The sequence below is a fragment of the Calidris pugnax genome, unplaced genomic scaffold (genome assembly GCF_001431845.1).
Source record: "Calidris pugnax isolate Ruff unplaced genomic scaffold, ASM143184v1 scaffold32, whole genome shotgun sequence".
Classification (NCBI taxonomy): Eukaryota; Metazoa; Chordata; class Aves; order Charadriiformes; family Scolopacidae; genus Calidris; species Calidris pugnax.
In genome coordinates this window covers 289,829-310,213 of record NW_015090783.1, presented here as the reverse complement: position 1 = coordinate 310,213, position 20,385 = coordinate 289,829, and the positions used below count along the sequence as shown (strand labels likewise).

At 54.0% G+C, this 20,385-nt stretch overlaps 1 protein-coding gene across 4 annotated transcripts in view; it reads left to right on the top strand.

Moving 5' to 3' along the window:
* Nucleotides 1-5,022: 5,022 nt before the first annotated feature.
* RPH3A (rabphilin 3A) overlaps nt 5,023-20,385 on the top strand; it is a 46,691-nt gene continuing 31,328 nt past the window's right edge. For 2 of the 4 annotated variants that reach the window (XM_014965134.1, XM_014965117.1), the window contains exon 1: nt 15,334-15,472. The gene's annotated coding sequence lies outside the window, so the exon portion shown is untranslated. Of the gene's footprint in view, nt 5,117-15,333; nt 15,473-20,385 lie in introns of those variants that run through there. The other 2 variants (XM_014965126.1, XM_014965141.1) reach the window with 2 other exon arrangements.

The following is a 20,385-nucleotide window of genomic DNA, read 5'->3' as shown; positions in this document are numbered from 1 at the left end:
CCTTGGTTTTCAGCTGTTTGTCGCTTTTTGTTTTGCCAAAAAAGCTGAGGCTGAAATCGTAGAGCTCTTTCCAAGAATAAAGGAGAAGAGGAAGGCGAGCTCTCACCTTGCAGCTTGTTGCAAACGGGCGGATGTTGGCAGTTCCAGCCCCTGACTTTCATTGCCCTTCTGCAGAAATGGGAAACGGGCTTTGTGTTTAATTAATGCTACGCATCATGGAGTATCACTTGTCTGGGCAGAGCTCCCTGCTCGCTGCCAGGTGAGCACCAAAACACACCATTGCTGCTGCTGCAGCGGTTCTTTGCCCATCGTCGTGTGCTCTTTTTTCCTTCTTTTTTTTCCCATTGCTTTTTTTCCCTTTTATTTTCTTTTATTCTTTCTCTTCCTTTCATTTTTTTTTCCCATCAGGTAGGTTTTACACACTGGTGTGTTGTCTGCTTGGAGCGGGGACCTGCCTGGTGCCTCCCATCCATCTCCAACAGCTCAGGTCACCCCATGGGCTTCTCATGCCCGAGTCAACATCCAAGGATGGGCTGGGGAGGACCTTCCCCCAGCTGGCAGCAGGATGGGATTCCTCCATCTGCCCCGTGGGGGAAGCTCCCCTGACCCATTGCATACATGGGTCCGAAGTCAGAGAAACCAAAGGATGTGAAGAAATCCAGAAAAGAGCAGAGGAACCACACAGGACAGGGTTGACTTCCAGCTCTGGGCATGTGTCATCTTCTGGACTCGTGCATCGACCTGTTGGGATAGATAAGGAGGTGTTTTGTCCCACGGCGCAAGAATCGATGCTGGCTGGTCGGTGTCCTGCAGGTCTAATTTATTTCCCTGCAAAGGCACATAATGATGCAGATAAAAATTATTGATCGGGCGGTGCTGGCAGCAGCCACTGAGTGCAGCCGCGCCGCTCGGCCCTGCCTGTCCCCGGTGCCACCCCGGGGTGCTGGGACACGGTGACGGGAAGGGACACAGGGTGCTGTGAGGGCACGTGGCCCCGCTCAGCCCACAGGAGAGGACGTTGCTGCCAAAGCAAAGGTTGAATTCACCCAAACACCCAGATCTGATCCTCCAAATTGCAAATCACGGTCAGGTTTTTCTGTGTGGAAATTCAGGTCAGGTTTTGCAGGTGCATTTTGTGGGCACAGTCCCGTGGACTCCGGCTGCGGTGGGGGGTGTCTGGGGGGATAAGCTCATCCTGGGTTGTTTTAAAGCCTTTTTTCCTGCTGTCTTAAGAGGAGGCAGCTCTGGGACAGGCTGGTTCTGTGCGTGTGAGGTCTCTGCCCGAGGGATGCTGACTGGGTGCTGGGCTGGAGCTGGGAGCCTGGCAGCGTGGTGGCACGTGCCACTGCCACATGGTGACAGTCACCCTCCCTACCCCGATCTGGACCTCAGGGGCAACCAGGCACAGGACCTGACACGGGGGATGCTTTTGCCAAAACCCTGAGGGTCTGGGGAAAGTGTGTGTCCCCAACTGGGTCACCTCCCGCCTGCGGCCAGGGATGCGCCGGAGCCAGAGGGGGACGTGGAGAGAGATTTAGGCCACCCATCAGGATGCACCATCCACCACGTGTCGGAGCTGTGGCTGAGGTGTCCCTGAGATGTCATTGGGACACCAGGGCTGCAGCACGGCCACAGATTTACAGCCATGGCTTTTGGCTGAAGACAAATTAAGGAGGACACGTAACCCCCTCTGCTTCCTAAGAGGGGAAGAGGCCGCTCAGCTCATGCCCTGGTGATCGCAGGCAAGAGGTGGCCACATCCAGCCATAGCCAGGGATCCCACTCATCCTTCTGCAAATGTTTTTGGCCCAGCTGCAGGGACCAGCAGGGCAGAGGAGGGGACTGCAGGGCAGAGGGATGAAGCTGTGAGGATGGGGAGCTCAGGGAATAATGAACAGCAGAGTCACAGAATCACAGAATGATGTGGGGTTGGAAGGGACCTCTGGAGATCATCTAGTCCAACCCCCTGACAGAGCAGGTCCACCCAGAGCAGGTTGCACAGGAACGTGTCCAGGTGGGATTTGAATGTCTCCAGAGAAGGAGACTCCACCACCTCCCTGGGCAGCCTCTGCCAGGGCTCTGCCACCCTCAAAGTGAAGAAGTTCCTCCTTATGTTTAGGTGGAACTTCTTATGTTCAAGTTTGTGCCCATTTCCTCTTGTCCGTTCAATGGGATCAGGTGCACCTGAGCAGTCTTGGAACTCAGGTCACTTTAATCTGTTTCTGGAAGAAAAAATAGTTTTAACAAATATTTCTGAGGTTGGTAGCTGTGAAGGTGTTCGGAGTGGCCAGAGGCAGCTCCCGGCTGGCACCCCAGGTTGCTGTGGCTGCAGGTGTAGACAGGCCATATTTTGGGTGAGCCTTGCAGGAGGGTGGGACAGATGATGGAGCATGTTGAAATTTGCACATTTGTCTCTGCTGATTTAGTGGGAGGCTGGTCCTGACTGTCACTTCCTAAGCTCTCAGCAGTGCCAGGGCTCCTGACTAGCAGAGATGCCTTCTCCATCCCACTCTCTGCAAGCCTGGATGGCACCCTGCTGTGCTCAACGCTGAGTTTCTGTAAGGAGAAAATAATTGAGATGGAGATAGATAGTTTTTCTTGCACCAGGGCTGATCTGTGCCATCCTTTCATGGGTGCCAACCTTTGGTGCTGTTGGCTCCGACGTGCTTGCTGGAAACTCCATGTGCTGAACCCCAGGCAGCTGCTCCTCACGGCTGAATTTTCTCCTTCCTGCCATATCTCCCACTTTCTGAAGAGGCATGTGGAGATGGGACTGGCTTCTCACCTGGGATCACCAGCTTGTGAATCTCCACTGGCTTTGGTGGACGTGTGGAGATTTACAACCGCAGGGCTCTGGGCTGTCACTGCTGATCCACCACCCGGTGCCGTTCTGGCACTAACGGGGTGCTTTCTCCTGGTGCTGCTCGAGGCACCTTCTGCTGCCTCCAGCCAAATCTCCGTGGCTGGGTGCAGGCTGTAGCTATTGCCAAGTCACTTTTTCTTCCTTAGTTTTCTCTTGATCCAAACAGAATGTGTCTATTATATCTTATGATTTCTCAATTCAATAGCTGGAGGGGAGCACCCGTCTCTGACCTTGGCTGTGCCTGCTGAGGCCACCATCTCTTGATCCAAACAGAATGTGTCTATTATATCTTATGATTTCTCAATTCAATAGCTGGAGGGGAGCACCCGTCTCTGACCTTGGCTATGCCTGCTGAGGCAAAGATCGAATTCACCAGAAACACCCAGCTCTGATCCTCTGGGAAAGAACTGCATATTGCAGTCAGGTTTTGAAGGGAAATTCAGGTCAGGGTTTGCAGGTGCATTTATGGTTCCATTGGAGCACGGGACAGGGTTTGCAGGTGCATTTATGGTTCCATTAGTGGGAAGGTGTTGCCCGTGACCCTGCAGCCGATGGACAGCCCAGCACTGGTGGCTTTGTGCTGGAGCATCCTTTGGGGAATGGGATTGAATGAGATGTGTCAAGCCAAGCGTTGATCTCGAGCTGTCTGTGTCCTGCCTTAAACCTCCTGCCTGCGATCGTCCCCACTGCTGGGGAGCTGGGACTCTGTGTTTGCTGTGTTATAGCAGGAGTCACTGCCCGGCCGAGATGCTGCTGCCCAGAGCCAGGGCAAAGCCTGGAAATCCCCATGCAGAAGGTGGTTCTTCAGCAGTGACACAGAAATATATCACTTGCTGTTGTGTCCAGCAGGGATGTTGGCCATGTCTGTCTGTCTGTCCGGCAAACACCCAGCAATACATTTTAGTGTATGTCTTCCACCTGTGCCCCTTTTTTGGGTCATGAGTCTGGTAACAGCGTTTTATCTTCAGTAGAAAACCTCAGAGCTATAGATCTCAACCAACCGACCAGCGTTTGCCCAGCGGTGAGTAACTTGCCTTTATTTATTGGTCTGATCTGGGTGACTTTCTCTGACCTTCTGCACATTTCTCCTGGAAGAGGAATCATACAAGTTCCCTCCTGGGAGGATGCTCAGGTCGAACCTGGGATTTTTCGCTGGGACCCTCTTTATCCAGGTTAACAGAATCAAGGGTGAATACAAGTTAACTACGAGGGAGCTTTTCTCAGCCTGCTGTTTTCTCCGAGTGTTTTTTTTTATTCAAGAATATCAGCCTGCTGTTTTCTCCGAGTGTTTTTTTTTTGCATTCAAGAATATCAAAGCGCTTGGAGGTTGGTTTTTTTTTTTTTCTTTAAGCAGCAGCTATAAGACTCCACAGCACTAAAGATCAAAACAACTAGTTCTTGGCAGATCTCAAAGGCTCTCCTCTCCCTTCCCTGCAGATGAGATGCAGGTGTTGGCGAGATTATTCACGCAGCGATACTCCAGGTTTAACCCTTCCCAGGTGCCAGGAGAATTGCAGAGGCTCCAGCTCTCTCCATGGCCGGCTGCGAGGAGCTGCTTGTCCTTGCTGGGCAAGTGGAACATCTCAGCAGGCTGCTCTTAGCACAGTTTGCTGGCAGGCTTGTGCAGGGGATGAAGGATATCTGCTGGGTTTCTCCCAAAGCTGGCCATGAGGGCAGCTGTAAATACACCACCCGCGTGTCCTGGGAGCTCCAACCAGCCCGTTTTTGGCTCCCTGAGTGAAACCCTTGCACTACCAGCTGAGGAACCTTTCTGCTTGCAGCCCCGTCCCTGTGTCGCGTGAGAAACTCAGCTGCTGCTGCTTTAATTTTTCAAAGCAAATCATTACCCTGAAGGCAGCAGCCTGAGCAGCAATCGATACCCTGCAGGCTTTGCCGGGAGATAAAACGAGCTGGAAACCAGCCCTTCCTATGAGGTGGTTGCTGGTGGCTTTGGGCTGAGCGTGTCCTGGGGGTGCGAGGGGATGCTGAGCTGCTGCTCCCTGGGGGACCCCAATCACAGCCCTTGGACCCTCTGTTCCCCCCCACCCCGGGGCTGCCAGTCCGGGCTGGGATTTGCCCCTGGGATCGGCCCCGACAAATCGCTGGGTGCTGGGAAGACTCGTCGGCCAAATCCCTTTGCGGCGGTGTCTGGCTCACGCCGTCGTTTGGAGAGGACTTGACGACAGTATTGATTTCTGAGCTTGTTAAACAAGCTGCGCTCGCTGGAAAAGGTCCCCTCTTGCTTGGTCCCCATGTGAGTATAACGCGTGCTGGTTTAACCTCTTGATTGCCACCTGGAGAATAGAGACTCTGGGATTATGGGTTCAAGTTGCGCCAGGGTAGGTTTAGACTGGACATTAGGAAACAATTCTTCACTGAGAGAGTGGTCGGGCATTGGAATAGGCTGCCCAGGGAGGTGGGTGAGTCACCATCCCTGGCTGTGGTTAAGGGCCGTTTAGATGTGGTCTTGAGGGATATGGTGTAGGGGAGTACTTTAGAGTAGGGTGGATGGCTGGACTCGATGATCCTGAGGGTCTCTTCCAGCCTAGATAATTCTGTGATTCTGTGATTGTTTAGACCTGTCTTTTGCTGTGGATTCATATGGGAAAGGGGGCACCTGTGGCATGGAGATGTGTCCCCACAAAACCTGCTGGCCTACAGCCCTGCACAGCCACGTCCCATGTGCCAGTGCTGGGAAGGGACTTCAGCCCCCGGGCACAGTGGGTCCTGCGGGGCAGGGGACAATGGTCTGTCCTGGAGCACCATAGGAATGCCTCTGCAAGGCTCCTGGAGGGTTTTAAGTATTGATTTCCTTTCTTCTGCCACGGTTGAAATCTTGACACAAGGGGCTGAGCGGTGTGCCTGGGGTGCAGGGCACAGAGCATCCAGAAAATCAAAAAGGGAAGAGCAACAATAACAAATGATCCCATGAGGGTGCCCTTGGAGGGGAAACAACCAGAGGTCATGGTCACCACCACTTGAAATGACCAAGTAATTATTTATGCTGTCGGTCGGGGTCAGGGGCAGTCGTGGCGTCTCCAGTGTCTCGGTGAGAAGCGCCGTGGTGACCCGGTGCTGATGTCTCCATCACCTGAGCAGCCTTTCTGCTTCCCCACTGCGGGTCTGTGTGTGACTCCCCGGCTGGGGAGGGACGGGGGAGCCACCAGCTGAACTCTGCCTGAGTTTTTTTGCCAGAATGGGAAGATATTCTTGGAGTTGGGCTGGGGAGCGAGCAGACACCTGCGGGCTGCCGCTTGCTGCCGGGCTGGGCTTTTCTCTCCCGGCGTAAAATTTCCATTTGGAAGCTGCTGGGCAGTGAGATAAGAGATGGGGTGAAGCTTCTCTGCTTCAAAGCAGAGCAGCCCACCTCTCTGCAGGAGAGCATTTCCAGGTTTCTGTGCCTGGCTGGGAATGTGGCCGCCTGCCTGGACATCGCTATTTGCTGGCAGTTAATTATTGCAGATCGAACCGAAATCCCTGCTGGAGGCTGCAGGTCCCAAGCTGAGCTGGGGGCTGGTATCCATGATGTCTTTATATAAAGTCTGACATGGGGTGGTTATCCTCGGGCACCAGTTGGGGCGTGGAGGTGAGACCCAGTGACACGGGGAGCTTGGGGTCAGCATTCCCTCCAGGAGCAGGGCACAGCACTGGGTCCCTGTTGGGGCTCCCCGACCCCCCTTGGCAGGTTCTCCATCTTTCTGCACCCACCCCAATGCCCTCGGGGTTGCTTATTTTGGGGGTGCAGCGTTGCCAGTCCCAGTGCACCCCGTGTATTGCTGCGGGTGCCCAGAGGAGCGAGCCCAGGGGGTGCACAGACCCCGGGTTTGCAGCCACCCTCTCACACCTCTTCCCCTTCGGCTGGCGGCTGCCACAGCCCAGGAGTCTCAGCCTACGGCCGTGGAGAAATGGGAAGTGGAGAGACTCTATTTTAATGCACCGCTGTGGGTTGGTGACCTAGAAAAGCAGCTCGGAGAGCAAGAGTGTGAAGTCCAACCTCCCCCGCTGCAAGCGTGGCTCTGCCGTGCCGCCGAGCACAGGGTGACCTATATAAAGCCATGGAAGAAGCATCGGGGGGTGCTGGTCCCCCAGCCCTGGGGTCGTGGCTCGGGACCCCTCTGTGGGCACCCCGTGCCCCCGAGCACCATTGCACTGGGCTACAGAGGGGATGGGAGATGGATAAACGGGTAAAACCTCTCATTTGGTGAGGATGCAGCAGATCCAGGCGTGCAGGGATGCGGTGGGTGGGATGCAGGCAGGTCCCCCCAACCGCTGCGGGATGGAGCGGGTCCCTCCCAGCCCTGGAGGGTGTCACCAGCAGAGACAACTGTTGTTATCAAATATATATTGTCAAGGCTGTAGTACAGCCGATGCTCTGTGTTCATGGGTTGAAGGGGGAGATAAAGCTCCTTCCTCCCCTCTTTTCAATGTGCCCTATCAGAAATAATTCAAATAATTTAAAGCTTACAGGCGCGTGCTCTTCGCAGCCTCTAAAATGAAATGAAAGCCAGTTATTCTCAGCCAAAACCAGTAAGTTTCTGAAACGCTGTACTCAGCTGAGTGGAAGACATGCTAATTAATTAAATCAGTAAATAAGTTATACTAATCCCATTAACAAAAGAGGAGCTGGAGATTAAATCTTTTATGGCACTTACTGAAAAATTAATGCAAGGCAGTCTTTTAGGAAATATATTCTTCCCCCCACCTCACCAAGGATAATAGTGCAGTTATATAGGACAGAATGTTATCAGAAATGAAAAATGAATGTAAAACTAGCACATATCTTATTAAAAGAGTGTAATGAGCTGCCTACATGATTGAGCTGGGCCAGCTGAGCTTGGGGTTGTGCAACGGTGCTGGGACTTTGGGCTGAGCCCTCCAGCTGGGCTGGAGATCCATATCCTGCCTGTGCCACTGCAGGGGCTGTGGGAAGGGGACACAAGGGTGCTGGCAAGGGATTTGGGGTCCTCATGGGTTTCCTTGGGACTTGGTGGCTCTGGGTCAAGGCAGTAAGTGATCCAGGGAGGAGAATTTTCTCCTGGGGTTGCCAGCACCTGTGATGGGTGGGATGCTGAAGTCCTGTCACTGCAGATGCTCTCCTGCATCTCTGGCAGGGAGGGTGCCAGGATGGGGCTGGTGAGGGCTGAGATGCTGAGGAGAGACACAGGGGATGGTTAAAAATGTCCCAGCATCCTCACAAGGTGCTTTTCCTCCTCTGTTTCTCCAGCCACTGGTTCTGCAGAAGGAAAAAATCCCATCACCAGCCCTTGGAGCAGCTGGGTGTCCCTGTGACAAGGGGGAAATCTTGCTTTCTTGCCCTTTCCCTTGCACCTGGGTCCCAAACCCTCCAGTTTTGGGAACGAACCAGGGTTCAAAGGTGGCCAGAAACTGTCTAGCACCAGCTACAGCAAGGTAATATCCATCTTTTCTTTTTTTTTTTTTTTTTTTATTCTGGGACTTTAATCGAGGATGTCTCCTCTGGTTTTAATATCTCTTTTTTTTTTTTTTTTTTATTCTGGAACTTTAATCGAGGATGTCTCCCCTCGCTTGTGCCTTGTTCATTAATTTCTGAGCTGGGAGGAGCTCAGGCCGGAGGGGAACAAGGTGTTAATTAAATAGCATGGGTTCAGCTGCATCCCTCACAGGTCCTGAGGGAGAGTCCAAGGAATGATTTTTTGCCTGCTCTGGCCTTAAATCTTGGCTCAGCATTTTGTCCTCTTGAAAAAGTAGGTACAAACTCTCTGGTCCCCAAAATGCTGGCCACAATGTCCTCAGTTTCAGCTTCCAGGGTCCATCCTGCTCGGAGAGCTCAGGCTGGTGCCCATCATCCCCTTCTCCATCCTCTTCTCCCTCTTTTTCTCCTCCGCTTCTTTCTCCAACCGGTGTTGGGCAGCTGGTTATGGATTTTGGGTGTCAGGAGGTGGGTCCTTCCCCATCTCTCTTGCATGTCAAATATTTAAGTCAGCACTGAGGCGCTTGGGTTGAGTGTGGAGGAGGGCACGTGCCGAGGCGGCCGGCGGTGAGTTACGATGTGGGTGGCACGTTTTTCTTGCTATCACATCCCAGGGAGCTCCTGGGGGCATCCGCCGGGATCTGTGGCCAGGCGAGCTTGCATGGGGGCTGGGGGGGGAAGCAGCTTGGCTTTTAGTGATTTACAGAAGTGGAAAATGCTCTCTCGGGTGCCCGAGCTGCCATCAATGATTTTAATTCAACTCATGCAGCCATGCTCGGAGCTGTGGCTGCGAGGAGGGGGGGCTCGACGGGCTCCTGGTTTATTTTTCCCGGTATCGGAGTCAGCGACAGCAGCTGTTCCTCAGCCCTGAGCTTTCCTGTGCCCGAGCTCTGAGAGTTTATAGATTTCCGCTGGAATGCTTTTAATCCTAATTAAAAACATTGAATAAAAAAAAAAAAATGTTTTGAAAAGCTCATATTCCTTTTTCCAGGGGACTGCCTGACTCTGACACACCGGAGGGATAACCCCAGTCTGGCTCTGGCTCACTGCTCTCTAGCTCCCTATCAGCACTTCAATTAGGTGCAACTAATTGGGCTATAAGATAAGGGGAGAGGTTTCCTCCTGGGCAGCGGTGCAAGGGTGGCAATAGCTGAGTACGGCACGTGCTGTGCTTTTGATGCTTTAAAATTCCTGTGCTGTTGTGTTTTCAGTGTTTGTGTGGCCACGCTGTCCTGGGGGAAAGCTCTCCATCCTCAGCTCCATCCCCAGCACCGGCTGCAGCTGGGGATGGGAGGCAGCTGGAGGAGAAGCAGAGCCCAGCCCCACGGCCTCCCCTGGCTGCTTCTGGTGATGATTTGATGCCTGGGGCTGTCTGTAGCCATGAACTTGGTTTTATTCCTCAATTATTCCCATTGATATCAGTGGGGTTGCCAATGGAAATAGACCCAAGACCATAGGTATGGCAGGATGGAGGCTTGCTCCATGGGCTCCGGGTGCATCCAGCCTGAGCTTCCACGACCTCAAGCAGGGAAATGCCATGAGGCTCTAACAACCTCTAGGAGTTTTACCTCTGCACTTGAACTCGAGCGTGCAGACAGGAGCTCTAATACAGAGTGCTGTAGCCAAACACCACAGACAGGCTCCGTCCAAGCCTCCGGACAGGATGGGTCTGGGGTTGAACGGAGCATTTTGCAGCGTGCTGCTGGATCACAGGGGGAAATATGACAAATTCTTGAGAATTAGAAGGGCTTGCAGACGTAAAAATAAACCTGGGAGGAAATAAATAAATAAAACTCCCATGCTTTGATCTGCTGCGGGAGATGCCAGACTGCCAAAATGTATTTATAATTCAACAAAAAAATCAAACCGGCTCTTTTATTTTTAGAAGACGGGCTAAAAAAGGGGAACGAAAGTGTCAGGTATTCAGAACAGAGAATTGCAGGTGTTGCTTTTTTCCTTTCTGGAAAGCAGGTTTTAGATCTGATTTTCAAATTTCAGCACATGCTGCTGCTTTTTGTGAATCTCCAAGGAAGGTGTCAAGACATATCAGCTTGAAATCACTGTGCTTGTCTCTCCAACTACTTTGCATAAGCGAGGCATTCTTTTACTAAGTAAAAATACATAGTTGAGCCTGGAAGAGAAGAAGGTGTCCATCATGCATCTAGGTGAACGCCAATCAAGATTGAACCTTGAGTGGTGGAATACTTTCCTTGCTGAAGGTAGAAACTCGCTCAATCCTTCAAGGATTTCTGTCACTTCAGGGATTTCTTTTTAAATCGAAAAAGAAAAGTAGGATTTTCATGAAAGGCTTACTAGCAGCTGGTTAAAAATCTTTTCTATAGAAATGGTGAAATAAATATAGGAATGAGAGACTTTCCTTCCCCTTCCTGGCTTGGCCATCACATCCTTGGCTGTGGTTGAGTGTTGCTCAAAGCCTGTGGGTCTCCTCCTGCTCGCAGAGGCAGCCCAGAGCCACAACCCACCCCCTCAGCTTCATCTCACAGCATCCTTTTCTCCAACTTTTTTATTAAATTTCCCTCCTCGGCTCCTCATGCCGAGGTGTCAGGCCGGCTTATTTCCATCCCCTCCTGCCGACAGATGATCTGTCCACCTCGCTTCACCTGGCAAGAGATGATGCAGGAACAACTGGCAGGAGATCTTGTGGAAAGCCATGAAAGCCCGAGGGTGTTAGGGTTCCCCGCTGGAATATTGGGAGCGGATAAAACGGGGCTGCTGGGGCTGATGAACTTGGCACAAAAGCATGTTGGTGAGCTGGGCTCCATCCCAGCCTGGCTCCAGTTTGCTACCGGCTGCGAGCAGAGCCCCCCACCTTCTGCATGGTCCCTGCTGCAGGGGGAAGGAGGTCAGAGCCCTCCAGCTGGGAGGTGCGAGGTGGTGCCTGGGGGTGGGTTCAAGCTGCTGCCCCTTTCAGTTTGTGAAGCTATGGGTGCCTCAGCTTGGGAACAGGGTTCCCTCTGTGCTCTGCATCACTTGCTTTCCTTGTTCCCTGCAGTGATGTTCCCTACGGGCAGGATCTGTGCTCTCCTGAAGGTCTGAGCAGTGCTTAAGTCACTGTAGAGCTTGGTCAGAGGCAGCGTGTTCCCCGCTTGTGCATGGGGCTCAGGTTGGTCTTTAGGACTAATCTGGGCAAGGGCCACCAGGCTGTGGGGTTCCCTGTGCTGCTGAAACCTGAGTGCAAGGGCTGAAACCCCAGGGATGGGGAGCTCAGCCAGGCAGGCAGCTCCCACAGCTTTTGGCTGATGCTGCAGGTGGTGCATGGGGGACATGTCTGCTCCTCTTTGGGCCTCCACACGCAGGTGGGGAGCTGCTGGGGGGCTGCAGGCAGGGCTGGTGGAGATGCCCAAAGCCCGGTGTCTCCCAGGTGATGTGTGTGCATGAAAAAACTGCTGTGTCCTGCAAGGATGGGGAGGGATGGGATGGAAGAGAGATGGAGAGAGGGTAAGGAGGTGAGGAGGGGAGAAGGGTGGAGAAGGGATGGGGTGGGAGATGAGGAGGGGAGAGGGATGGAGAAGGGATGGGGTAGGAGATGAGGAGGAGAGAGGGATAGAGAGGGAATGGGGTGGGAGATGAGGAGGGGAGAGGGATGGAGAAAGGATGGGAGGTGAGATGGATGGAGAAGGGATGGGAGGTGAGGAGTGGAGAGGGATGGAGGGGAGATGAGGAGGGGAGAAGGATGGAGAGGGACTGGGGTGGGAGATGAGGGATGGAGAAGGGATGGGAGGTGAGGATGAGAGATGGCTGGGGAGGAGGAAGAATGGGAGAGGGGGAGGCTGGGGAGAGGAAGGGATGGGGTGGGATAAAGGCGAGGGCGGGCAGAGAGGAGGTGCTGCTGGAGCCAGAAATGGACCGGGCGTGGGAGCGGGGAAAGCAGCACCCCGGGGCGGGTGGGGGGGTCTCGCCGTTCCTCTCCCCCGGGATGGAGCCCCGGAGGCGGCGCTGGGGGTCCCCGCTCCGGAGGGGCGGGGATCGGGGTGCGGATGCGGGGATGCTCGGTCTAAAGCAAATCCCCTGGTAGCGGGGGAGCAGCCGGCCGGGGGAAAGTTGCGGTGTCCCGGAGCCGTGCGGGGGGTGGGTGACCTTCCCACGGCCGCGTCTCCCGTGGGGAAGCCGGTGGGGGCGGCCGGAGCTGGTACCCGGGCTGTGCGTGGAGCTGGCATCGCCCCTTCGGCGCGTTATTGCAGGTGGAGGGGATGCTCTGGTCGTTGCTTTTGGACTTTGTCGCGTGCGGGCAACTTTTGAGGGTGTTGGGCATTTGGGAGGGTGGGTTAAACCCCTGAAATTGCCTCTTGTCCCCGTCCCCAGGGTGTAAACGGCGAGAGCGGGAGCTGAGCCCCATCCCTTGGCATCTGGCAGCGGTGGGATGCGGAGCCCATCCTGTGCCCGGAGCTGAGAGGGTGTTGCTTTGGGTTTTGTGCTCCCCGTTAGGGCTCTGGAAGGACATCGCTGCCCGTCTCGGGGCTGGCTCAAGGGCTTTAGCCAGGTGCCTTCTCTACTGCTTTCCCAGGACAGCCAAAAGTGTTGCAAACAGCATTAAAATCCTCCTGGAGGCAAAACCAGCCACCTCGGAAAATAGGCTGAGGCTGCTAACGCTGCCGTTCACAGGGACAGGTTGTTGCGGAGAAGGGACCTCATTATCTTTCTTGCTGATGTCTTTCTATTAATTCTAATCTCGGGTATAAACTGGAGCAGCAATTTGTCTTTGAGCAATTAACACTTCTGCATTTCACTGCTAAAAAGCTCCGAGCAGGGTGGCTGCCCTGATCGTGGCTCTGCTTTGGGCTTGGTCCGTGCGACACCGCTCCGGGGATCTAAAAAGTGTGTATGGATCAGCCTGATCCTCCCCTTCCCGGGAGGCTGCAATAAAAAAAAAAAAAATAAAAAAAAAAAAAAAAAAATACAGGGCTTCAAAACACGGACAGTTGGCTCCAGGGATGCAGAGATGATAACAGATGAACCATTTGCTTTAATTACTGGTATCAAAAGCCCAGGCTGCAGCTTAGCCTGAAAATAAATATTGTTAATGTTGTGATACGGGGCTTTATTTGATGATGCATCCTTCATCTGGTAGGGATTTAGCGAGCTGCTCACTTTTGCTGTAGGGGCTGACTCAGGAGATCTGTGTTCAGCCCTTCCGTGGGGATAAGCCTGGGGTACGTGGGGCCATGGGTCTGAGCCCCACATGCCAAATTGGGGTCGCTGTGGCATCCTGTGGGCACTTTGCTGGGCATTCCCTGGGAGAGCAGCGTTGGGTGGGTGATGCTCATCCACAGCAGCCCCTTTAGCAGAGATATGCCAGATCCAGGCGATGCAGTGGGAGCTGGTTGCCATCACCTGTGCGTGGTCTGCAGGATGGGCTTCCCCAAGCCCCCCCGCCCCCCATCAGACCCATGAACCCCCTTATTTGCAACCCACCTGGGTGCAAACACTGTCCCCTGCGTGGCATTGCCTCCAGCCTGCTGTTCTGCTCTCTCCTCCTTGGCAGTCTTTCCCAAGGAGAGCTGAGAAACGTGCTGAACGTGGAAAAAGCATGTTTTATTTGTGGAAGCACCCTTTGCAGCCAAGGTGAAACCCAGGAGCCCATTGCGGGACTCTGCTGTGCCTCTGTGGCTGTCTGGGTACGTGTGCCCTGGTCTTAAATGTTCCCTGGTATCAGAAAGGGCAAGGGGAGAAAAACTGCTGAGGAAAAGTGAGGGGACTCACAGCTCCAGAGTCTCTTTTTGTGCTTAAGTTTTGAGGGACTTTCTTTGGAAACCTCAAAATGAGATGGTCCTCAGTGCCCACTGCAGGTCCCGGGGGCTGCGCTGGCAGCGGAGACCCTCTGCCTGTTTGCCAGCGCCGGTGGTGGCCCCAGCCCAGTGTCCTCCTCCTGCCTGCAGACAGGTGATGATGTCACTGCAGTCATTGCCAATTAGTGATAATAGGTAATGAATCGCTCCAGGTGGTCCCACTCAAGGTCTGGGCAGGGAGGAGAGCTCTGCTCCCCGAGGCAGTGTCCCCAGGACCAGCCTGATTAATTCCCCCATCGTCCTTAAAGCTGGAGACTGGGGAAGTGGCTAATGACCGTGATGGTTTATAACAACCCTGATGGTTTATAACCTCTGTGGGCTGAAAGATGCCCTGGCTCCATCCCTGCCAGTGGGGCTGAGTGGCATTGCTCTCCTCCAGCCCCAGGAGGTGGGTACAGGCTCTCCCCTTTGGGGCCCGATGCCCCAGTGATACCTCCATGTGCTGAAAGATGCCCTGGCTCCATCCCTGCCAGTGGAGCTGGGTGGCATTGCTCTCCTCCAGCCCCAGGAGGTGGGTACGGGCTCTCCCATTTGGGGCCCGATGCCCCAGTGATGGGCAGCAGGTCTGGCTGTGTTTAGAAACCAGTTGCTTAACGAAGGTGTGTGGGGAGAGAAAGGAGCTGCATTTAGTGACTGGGGGAGTCGGGAGCCCAGCATCCCCCAGGGTGGTGCAGACACTGATCTGGGCAGCTGAGTGCTGGTCTCTGCTGGTGGCTGAGCTCCCTGTGGCTCTTGGGGAGGGTCGGGCTGTGGTGCTGGGGGGACACCCTCTGCACAGCCCTGTCATGGGGTGCCAGGCTCCCCTGGCCCTGACTGCTGCCCCCTGAGAAGGGCAGGTTTGCAGCCTCGAGCATCCTTAGCCCGGGGACATGGTCTGGGGATGGGGCACGGATCCTGCGGCGCAGCGTGACACCGTGGTCCTCAGCCACCACCAGGGCATCTTCCAGGGACTGTCACTGCCTTTGGGAAGCTGTCCCTGGCAGCGAGCAGGACCTGGTGCCTCCGATCCCCACTGGCATCACTTGTTTGGCTGGTCCTTCCCAGCCTTTTCCCCATCGCTAAACTTCCTTCAACTGCTTGCATGGGGGTCCCTGTGCTGTCCTCCTGCCAGCATCCCTGATGAGGCCGGTTCCTCCTGGTGGCTTGGGGCACATGCCCTGTCCCTGGCAGTGCCCGCATGGAGGGCGGCGTGCGGAGCGGTGCAGCGATCTGTTGCTAAGCAGCCTCCGGAGCCGCTCCGCCGCGGCGAGAGGAGCGATGGCAACGCCGCCACCGCCTTTCATAGCACCGTGTAGGCTTGGGGTGCACTGGGGCATCTCCTGGCCAGAGACCCCCCCAGCTCCACCAGCCACGGGTAAGTCCTACAAACCCAGAAGTGATTATTTTTTTTAATTATTATAATATTTATTTTTTTCACCGCTGTCTTTCCTGCAATTAATCAAGGGGAGTAAATCCTCCTGACAGCATCATAACGGTGTTTGGTTTGGGAAGGAGCTGCTGGAGGAAATGTCAACGTGCTGCCTAAATAAAATCGACTGCGCGCTGCTGCACGGCTGCCTTGGGATGGATCTTTGTCTGGAGGATGGCAGGGAGCTGGGAATTAAGGAGAAGGTGGGGAAAAAAAGGCATCTCTAGCACCTTATGTGAATTTAAAGGTAGCAGAGGCATTGGCCAAACCAAAGCCATCAGTGAGAGCTCCTTGCCCTGTTGCTCTGTGGATTTAGCTGGAGGGCAGTGGAAGCAGGAGCAGCCCCGTGGGCTCCTGCGTGGTGCGTGGGTGAATGCCCCGTGCCATCGAGCAGCGTGCTGGGTTTTGGTGGTCCCGGGGTGCCATGGAACTAGGTGGATGGGTGCTGCAGGCAAACTGCTGCTGATGGGGATCATGAGGGCACCCATGGGATCTGAGCACCTGAGGATGGGACCAGGTCTGTCGTTGCTCTGCATTTCTCGTATGCCTCTAATCCGTGGATCATTGTCACCTGTCATTGTGGACTGCGGCCATCATCATCGAGGCCATGTTTAGCCTAGATTAACCAATTGGTGCCAAGCTTGCCCAGGATGTTGTGGGGCCTCAGTTTCCTGTAAGGGTCTGGCAGAGGGACAAAGGAGGAAACGACCTGGTGTTTAGGATTTCCCAGTTCTGAGGCTTTCCCAAAAGCTGAATTCCAGGACCCCTGGCTTTGCCGCAGTGCGGTCGGAGGGCTCCAAGCCCCGGGGTCTGGTCCCACCTCACACCGGAGCAGTGTTGCTGGGTGGTTGGGGTACGTGGGTCCCCACGGGAGCACAGCAGCGTGTGGGTCACTTGGTGCTTCATCTGGACTCAGAGGGTGACTGTCCTGCTGTCCCGTGCCCTGATGGCAGACCTGGCCAGGTGGCTGCAGGCCAAGCAGCTTCCGTTTGCCGCTTCCACGCATTTCTGCCAGCTGAGATCAGCCTCTCTCCTTTCTTTTTTTAAAGGAAAGTCTTGAACGTGGGCTGCTTCCTGCAGCGCCATCCGTAAAGCAGCTTGCCCAATTTTGCCCAAACTTTCTGAAATGATTTGCATCCAGGATGAGATGAAGGTGATGGCTGCCTGGGGACGTCGGGATTCGAGGGAGTTTGGGTGTGCGGGACCCCACGGGGCTGAGCTGCCCTCCATCTGGTCTGCTGATCATTTTGCAGCATTCCACAGCTGCTTCAGCAGCTGTTTTGGGGCTATTTACACCTTTTTTTCTTTTTTTTTTTTTTGGTAGGTCTTGAATGACATCTAGGCAGACATGAGTAGGTCTGACTGCGTATCTTGAAAGTGTTTTGAGACTGCCCCGGAGTGGCTCCCCGGCGTTTTTGGGGGTTTTTCCCCTTTTTTTTTTTTTTTTTTTTTTTTTTTTTTCCTTCCCCTCTGCATGTAAATCCCAGAGTACCAAATTCTGCCTGACCCTGGAGGGGAGTGAGGACCCTGCTGTGGGCTCAGGATGCTCTCTGTGGCCCCTATAGCCACACACACACACCATAGGGGATGCTGTGGGGGGTGTGTGGCTCCTGCCCCGGGCAGACTCTTTTTCCTGGCAAAGGAGGAGCCTGGGTGTTGTGAGATGCTCAGGGCAGGGCTGGACATGGGGTGCCCAGTGTCTGTGCCACATCTCTGGTTGGGACCTGGGGTCCCCAGGGGTGACAGGTATCGGCCACAGTGCTGGGGTGTGGAGTGGAGGGCAGGATCCAGCCCTCATGGACTCAAGAGATGGTGGTGAATGTCACTGCTAACTGGGAGAGAATTCCAGTTAAAAATGGTGTTTGGGGACATGTTTGCCCCTGAGAGTCAGGGAGGCAGGACTCCCATCCCTGGGCATGCTGATGCATCCCGGCTTCTGCATTTGCTCTTCTCACCGCTCGGCTTGGGGGGGTCCTACTGGGTCCTTGTCATCCCAAAATATGCACCCCTTCTCCCTGGGTATGTGTGGAGCTGGGGAGCCCCATTAGGCTGCCACACGCTCGTACACTATTTTTCCCTCCCTGGCTCCACCGTCCCGCTGGGGAGCATGAATCAGCTCCCGTGCCCAGGCTGGCCTTGGAGCTGGTGTGAAAATCCCATCAGCCCGACGGAGGGTGATGTTTGGATCCGCTCGAGTTCAAAACCTCCTGTTTGGTGATGACACGCAGAAATAATCTCTCACTTGGCACCCGAGCAGCAGTTTGGGTTGTTTGTTTGGGGTCTGGCTACCGGCTGTGAATAACAAGCTGCTGCCCGTGCTCTGTCTGCAAGAGTTGTTTCGCCGAGTGAATGGACGGGCTCTAAAACCTGCTCTTTCAAACCAGATTAATTGCATTAGGCTTTGTCAATGCAAAAATTACCTCATCATTGGCACTGGCAGGTGGTGTAGAGCAGCAGACTTATTCAATATTTAAGAAAGCTGCATTGCAGAGCTGAGAAGGCTGGAGAAATAGGTTGCCTGTGTCAGTGTCTTTGCTGGTGGAGACGATCTCTGCAGGCACCGCCAAGTGTGACATGTTGAGCTCACCGTAAAAACCTTGATTATTGCACGGGGAGTCTTTAAAACACTGAATTTTCTGTTTTCTACCCCGGTGTGTTATTTCCAGATGGTTAAACTATGGCGTTAGGGCAGCCCTGTACCAATCTCTCTTTGCAGATGCCCGGTTGGTGGTGGCAATGTGGGTTCTTTGGGTGGCTTTGAGTCCTGCCTGCCTCCCCAGCAGCCCCGTGTCCCTCCTGGTGCCCATGGGGCAGGATGGACTCGTGCCGTGGGGCTCCAGCTGCCTTTTCCTGCTTGTCCAGGGCTGCTGGAGGGTGAAGGAGACCTGCTGGGACAGGGCTTGGCACCGACACTGCATCCGGCAGATTTCGGGTGCTGGCGATGGGTCTGTGAATTGGCACCTCTTGGCTGAGAGCGAGCGGTGTCTGCGCGCGGGACGACGGCGCTGGCGGCTTGGGGAGAGGCTGAGTGATTCACGGGAAGACGTTCAATCCCTTTTTATTAAGGCATGATCAAATTCATGGGCTCCGTCATACAGAAGTAACGGAGCGGCGTGATTAGAGTCATGTGGCTCTTCCTTAAGGCCAGAAATTAAGACCTCGCTTCTATTCCTGGCTCTGCCCGGGACGCGCCGTGTTCACGCCGGCGGGAGCTGCCACCTCGCTCCTCCTGACCTCCTCTTGCAACCGGGGAACCTCGAGCTGCCAGCACCGTGGGGGGACGAGGAGGACCTGGGGGAGCAGGTCCTGGGACCCTCTGGGGACAACCCAACCCTGGAAGGTCTTGGCGTCCTCCTCGGGTGGGATGTTTCCATTTCATTAACTAAATGCTGCTGCGTCCCATCGATCACCATTTGGATTGACACATCCTTTCTCTTCTGAGCAAGGATTTGGTGGGGGGAAAAAGCCACCGTAAGCTGTGATTTCGTTCTTTGCTGTGTGCTAAAAATGCAGAACCAAGCATTAGGACAAGCAAGAGTAGTTGCTGGAAGTAATGCAAAGTAGATCTTCAAAATCTATTATTTATAGGAGGAGGGAAAGGCTTGTGTATTCCTCCAGGAGCCGTCCCTGGGCTCTTCTCCATCCGCAACAAAGCGAAACGCCCGCAGCCTCTCTATTATTAGCAGAAAGTTCTAGTTGGGGGAAGGAGTTTTCCTCCCTGCTGGCTGAAGTGCTGGTGGTTGCTCTACCCTCTTCACCAGGAGAAAAACAGGGATTTTCCCCTATCCTTTGTGGGGCCAGAGCGGCCCCTCCAGCTCCGTGTGACCTTGGGCAAGTCGTTTATCCACCCCCATCTCCCCAAAAATGGGTGTTTGCAGCACGGCATGGCACTGCCCTTCCAGGGTATCCCATAAAATCTGTGTGTAGCCCTGTGAGACCCCCCCCTGCCCCATTCCTGGCCACAGCAGGACCCTAAATCCCCGGCAGGAGTTCGGTGCTGCAGTGCAGATTGTGGAGGTGTTGGTGGGGATGTAAATGAACAATTTGCTTATTTAACTGACCTTGTCAATCAGAGCCTCCTGGTTTGGCAGAGGAATAGTCGCTGTATGAAACCAGCGGAGCACTAATTACCCCACATGCTGCATTTTTTTAATATGGATATATATCTGTATTTTTGGAAGTTATCAGTGAAGCAGAGGTGATCCTTAGATCTCTGCTGACTCTTCAGAGACTGATGGAGAAACCCCTGCAATATTGCAGAGCAGAAAGCAGAGGATGGGAGTTGTGTTTTCTCCCCGTTCTGGAAACGTTGTACATTTTTTCATGGCTCAGAGTTTGTGATTTCAGTGGGGCAGTTTTGTAAACTCCTGTTTTCCATCCTCTCCTCGGGATAACCTCCCCAGTGCTCCTGTTGGAGTTTTGCTGAGAACTGGAGTCACTTTGTGCTCTGCAAAAGGTTTGGGCTGAGCTCTGGTCCTGCTGGGACCCCCTGGCAGCTCTGGGACCTTGGTTTCAGTGCAGGGACCTGGTGGGACATGGGTGTCTGAGTGGTCCCTTCCAGCTGGGGACGAGTCTGGGGCAGCATCTTCCCAGGGCAGCAGGTTTGGGAGGATGAAAGGGGCGCAGTGTCTGTGGGCCAGGCTCTGCAGAGGGGTTTGGGGTTTTCTGGTGGTTTGTTCTTTTTTTTTTTTTTTTTTTTTTTAAATCTGCTGTGTAGTAGAAGTAAGCCTTTCCATGAATGAAATAAACAAAAAGGAACAAGAAAACACAAAATTTGTTTTCCAGTAATTTTTCAGAAACTATTGTCTGGGAAACCTAGTTCACAAATGAAAAAAAAAAAAAGAAAAAAGCCACTGCAA